Source organism: Mirounga angustirostris, unplaced genomic scaffold, assembly GCF_029215605.1.
Source record: "Mirounga angustirostris isolate CCGP_5_RB_7025 unplaced genomic scaffold, mMirAng1.0.hap1 SCAF_14, whole genome shotgun sequence".
NCBI classification, from domain to species: domain Eukaryota; kingdom Metazoa; phylum Chordata; class Mammalia; order Carnivora; family Phocidae; genus Mirounga; species Mirounga angustirostris.
Window position 1 is genome coordinate 91,519,408 of NW_026991722.1, and position 6,000 is coordinate 91,525,407.

A 6,000-nucleotide genomic window follows, 5' to 3' on the forward strand; every position below is an offset into this window, starting at 1 on the left:
CTTTCCTACATGGGAGACCAGACACATGGTACAAATAAGTGATTTTATTAATTTTTTTCTATGTTTATTTTTATTTTTTTTATTTTTTGACAGAGAAAGACACAGCGAGAGAGGGAACACAAGCAGGGGGAGTGGGAGAGGGAAAAGCAGGTTTCCCACTGAGTAGGGAACCCAATGTGGGGCTCAATCCCAGGACCCTGGGAACATGACCTGAGCCGAAGGCAGACGCTTAACCATCTGAGCCACCCAGGCGCCCCAACAAATAAGTGATTTAGGAAAAAGTATATAAAACCCTATTCTCCTGAGAAAAGAAGGCATTCCTGTTCCATTAATTGCATCTTACTGAATGGAATTATGTATAAAATAACACACATTCTTCTGAAATATGACGTTGGCTCCATGGTGACTGACACATAAACTCTGTCACTAGGTCCCTGTCAGAGCATCTACAGCTGTCACCCTTTTCTTCTTAGAACTTCCCGCACGTTTGTCCTTTGTGCTCTGAGGTCAGGGCCACACACACTCACGTGGCAGGGCTCCTGCAGACTCGTGTCTGTGCTGGGAGGACGGAGCTGGGGAGGGAATCCCTGCCCAGTGTGTGGACAACTGTTGTTTGAAGCAGGGGGAAACAGTGACAGGTGACAAAGATGATCAGTGTGTGACCCTCTAGGAATGCACGGGACGGCTTCTAGACACAATCTGGACAGAATCATTCCCTGTCTCCTCAGTGCTGTGGGGACCAAAGAGGAAGGAGAGCTCTGGAAATCAGGGAGAAAGCACATACGAGGAAAGTCCCAGCATCCTGCACAGAAGCGACCCTGTATCCATGGGGACCCAGCACTACTCTGGACCCTGATCTCTAAGAGTTTGTTAGAGACACCACCCCAGTCCTGACCCAGGACAGAGAAGGGAGCCATGAACAGACTCATTCTGAAGACTCTTAGCAGGGCATCTAAGAGTCCTGACTTAAGGGGAAGTGATATATAGGAACACCTGGTCAGGCCCTAATGCAAGGAGCAGAGGACAAAGCAGTTGAAGGGGATGTGCAGAGATGGGTCTGATGGGCCCTGGCCACCTTGTCACACAATGATGTGTCTGGGTCTGGACACCAGGGGGCACTCTAGTCCCATTTCTGAGGAGTCAGCGGGGATCAGAGCTGGGACCTGACACCTGGCCCTGCCTGTGCCCTATGCTCAGTGCTCGCAGCTGGGACCTCCCCACCCCCGGCCCCTCACAGCCCCTCCCCTGCCAGGTCCTTGACAGCCACAGGCAGCGGGACATGACCCAGGGGCAGGGAGGGGTCAGAGAACTGGTGTCTCATTTGCATGGCCGGGCCCTCCCTCTCTCAGAGGATGAAGAGGGGAAGGGAGAGATGAGGGGAGGCTCTGCTCAGCTGTGGGGCCACAGAAGGCAGGATCGGTGATGACCTCCACCATGGCCTGGTCCCCTCTCCTCCTCAGCCTCCTCGCTCACTGCACAGGTGAGTGGATGCAGGGACAGGGGAAGGGGCCCTAGGAGGACACATGGGCCTGGCTTCCTCCTCTTGTCTCAAAACCCCAGCATGACCCTCTCTGTGCTTTTCCCCCTTGCAGGTTCCTGGGCCCAGTCTGTGCTGACTCAGCCGTCCTCCGTTTCTCGGGCCCTGCGCCAGACGGTCACCATCTCCTGCACTGGAAGCAGCTCCAACATCAGGGCTGGTAATTATGTGAGCTGGATCCAACAGCTCCCAGGAAAAGCCCCCAGAACCGTCATCTATTATGATAGCAATCGACCCTCAGGGGTCCCTGAACGATTCTCTGGCTCCAAGTCTGGCAGCTCAGGCACCCTGACCATCACTGGGCTCCAGGCTGAGGACGAGGCTGAGTATTACTGCTCAGCATGGGACAACAGTCTCAGTGCTCACACAGTGCTCCCGGCCTGTGGGGAAGTGAGACAAAAACCTGCTGTCCCTCAGCAACGGGTCTCCCTGTGCAGCTCCCCCTCCTTGGCCAAGTCAGCTCTTTCTTTTGTTTCGTCTAAACTGTAGTCTGAACTAATCTCAAGGAACACGGGCTACAAAATATTCCAAATTCTCTTAAATTCAGCCCCTTCAGCCTCTCCTAAGCAGGAAGGCATTGTTTGGTTTTCTCCTATGAGGAGAAACTCCTGGGTGCCAGGGGCAGGCTGCCTGGGGAACAGTCAGCTGATGAGGGAAACAAAGGCAGGAGAAATGTTGCTTAAAGTAAATCCCCACGGAGAGGAAGAAGTAGAATCCCTGCTTTTCTCGGGTATGGAGAAAAGATAAATAGTTTCATTTGTTCACAAAGGTATATTTCATCCATTCATTAATAATCAGTTCGCTTAAGAGAAGCTTCCTTAAATCTGAAGGAAGAAAACATTTTTTTTTAAAGATTTTATTTACTTATTTGAGACAGAGAGAATGAGAGAGAGCACATGAGAGGGGGGAGGGCCAGAGGGAGAAGCAGGCTCCCTGCCGAGCAGGGAGCCCGATGTGGGACTCGATCCCGGGACTCCAGGATCATGACCTGAGCCGAAAGCAGTCGCTTAACCAACTGAGCCACCCAGGTGCCCTGGAAGAAAACATTTTTAAAAGTCAACAATGTTTCAAACAAGAGTTCATAAAAAGTACAATTATCTTCCTCTGTCCATTCAGTTTCATGTTATTAATTTCTGATCTGTTTGAATCCAGTTTCTTTTCTCTTAGTTCTGGTAATTTTTTCTTTAGTTTTGCTATCTCAAAGGTATCAGAGACCTACATTTTTTGAAGTCCTGCCCATGAATATCCTTGAAGATGTAACAATTTGCAGTTACATCGGAGTAAGATGGGAACTGTACGTGACAAGACATGACAGTGGCCATGGCTACGGATGGGTTAGAGGTCATTACGATGCAACTGACAAGGAAATGTGGTTATTCCCGTGACACACAATGCAAACATAAATCAAAGGTAAATACAGAAAGTTACAGAGTTGTAAGCAAAACGTAGGATATTTTAAAAATATTAAAACATATTTTTAATACATCAAAGTTCAGATAAACATAGAAATATTTTGGCAAAATACATAACTCATGTGTTCTAGGCACATACTTTTAAAAATGAATAAAAACTTGTTTATCATTTTTTTGTAAGAGCAGACCAATAATTCAAGAAAAATGTTTACTTTTTAACCAAGTTAAAACAGAATTTCAATTTTGCATCCACATAGTTTGGTATTTAAATTTATCTTAATTTTAACCAGTATTGACAACACATAAAATTCCTTTTCAGCTTCCTTTTCAAAAAAGGTACTACAACATTCTTTTATACATTGAAATTTAGACTTAAATTTTCTTTCTTCAAATAACCAGCCTTGTCTTAGGACAAAACCATTTTTCTTTTCCCTCAACAAAAAATGTGTTCCCATGCCACATACCTTTTTTCACCAAAACACATATCTTACTTTCCTGGCACACAGATCTTTTTTCCTTATCATTTCTAGTAGTCTAAATTACATTTATTAGCATTCTTAAAATTTAGAAACCTTAGTTTCTAGGGAAAGCTATATATTAAATGGTTGTGAACTGTTTGTTATGCCAGTATTCTTTAGATTAGCAAATTTAGGAATACATTTCACAATTTCTAGAAACGTAGTACCATAGTTCAATAACGTATACACCAGGTTTACTAATGGACCCATGGTTGTCTTTATAGTTTTCCTGTAATAAGACAAAAGAAGATAAACCTATGGTTAGTACCTAATGTTTTATTTTTTTATTGTATTTAGTTTAGCAAAAAAATGAAGAACTAAATACATTGTTAAGCAGCCAACACATGGAGCACCTTGATGGCTCGGTAGGTGAAGTACACAACTCTGGATTTCAGGGTTGTGGGTTTGTGCTCCATGTTGGGCGTGGAGCCTACTTGAAAAAAAAAAAAAAAAGACAATAGTCTCCCTAGAAATCGACGGATTCAATGCAATCCCTATCGAACCCCTGAATGCTTGTTTGCACATTCCAAAAAGAGGATCTTAAATTTTCTGTGCAATTACAGGGACTCAGAACATCCGAACAATCCTGAAGATGAACAAATTTGTAAGAACTCACAATTCCAGATTTCAAAACTCTCTAAAACTGACTTACAAAGCTACAGTCAAGAGTGTGGTACTGGCCTAAAGATAGACGTAAGGATATATTAAACATATTTGAGAGTCCAGAAATAAATCACTTATCTGGGACGCCTGGGTGGCTCAGTCATTAAGCGTCTGCCTCCGTCTCGGGTCATGGTCCCAGGGTCCTGGGATCGAGCCCCGCATTGGGCTCTCCACTCCGCGGGAAGCCCGCTTCTTCCTCTCCCACTCCCCCTGCTTGTGTTCCCTCTCCCGCTGTGTCTCTCTCTGTCAAATAAATAAAATCTTTAAAAAAAAAAAAGTCACTCATCTGTGGTCCATAGATTTTCAAAAGGGTGCTAAGAGAATTTAATGTGGATAAAATGGTCTCTCCAACAATGGTGCTGGGGCAACTAGATGTCCACTGGCAAAGAATGTGATTAGACCCTTACCGCATAGCATATATAAAAATGAATGTGAAATGGAACAAAGATCTATATTTAAGGGCTAAACCTATTAAAGTCTTAGAAGCAAACAGAGAAGGAAATATCTGTGAGTTTTGACTTGGCAATGGATTCTTTACATATGACATCAAAAGCACCAGCGGGGGCACTTGGGTGGCTCAGTAGGTTAAGCGTCTGCCTTTGGTTGAGGTCATGATCCCAGGGTCCTAGTTCGAGCCCCACATTGGGCTCCTTGCTCAGTGGGGAGCCTGGTCCTCCCTCTCCCTCTGTCTGCTGCTTTACCCGCCCGTGCTCTCTCTCTCATTGTCTGTGTATGTGTGTGTGTGTGTGTGTGAGAAATAAGTAAATAAAATCTTTTTTAAAAAAAAGCACCAGCTAAAATAGGGGGAAAATGTTCAATTGGACTTCTCCAAAACTACTATTTTTGTACACCAAAAGATACATCGAGAATGAGAAAGTGGAACCCAAATGTACTGGAATAGCCCCTCCTTTTAGGGGCCACTGAAGGGAATAAGAGATACCTGGGGCAGCCCAGCTCTACCCGTGGGGTCTCAGCAGGACTGTGTCCACCATGGTGTAGACTTCTCCTTCTTGTGTTCCCCTCTTACTGCACAGGTGAGAACTATCCTCCATGATCTGATGCAGCCCCCAAGACGATGTCAACCCCTTTGGATCCAGATCCCCCAAGAAGCTTCACTTCCATCCCTGCCCAACACCCATGCATGTCTGTGTTTGCAGGTTCCTTCTTCCAGCCTGTGCTGACCCAGTGACCCCCATTCTCTGCATACCTGGGGGAATCTGTCAGACTTATATGCACCCTGAGAAGTGACATTATTGTTGTTAAAAAAAAAGTATGTGTGTGTATATATATATATATATATACACATACTGGCACCAGGAGATGCCGGGGAGCCCTCCCTGGTATCTCCTGAGATTCAGCTAGGGATCCTTGGCCCCCATCATTTCCTGGATCCAAAGATGTCTTGACCCGTTCATGTGTTCTGACATCTCTGAACTCCAGTGTGTTCATGCGTTCTGCTATGTCTGGACTCCAGTGTGAGGACAAGGGACAGTCACTGTCATACATGCTAAGATACTATCAATCCGTACACAGTGCTCCAGATCCATAGGGACACGGGTCAAAGTCCCCCTCCGGTCTCCAGGCCTGGTGACATACCCTGTCAGGTGGCCCAGGAGGGGTGACTTCTGTTGTCAGATCTTCAGCAGACCCTTCGTTGTCCCGGAATGAGATGATTTTCCTTCCATTATATGTTCAGATTGACAACCTCTTCTCACTGTGCTCCTGTTTTCAAAGGCAAAACTGACTTGCTCAGAGTTCAAAGTTACTCAGTGGAGGGGCGCCTGGCTGGCCCGGTGAGTAGAGGATGGAACTCTTGCTCTCAGGACGTGAGTGCGAGCTCCACTTCAGGTGTAGAAATTACGTAAAAATA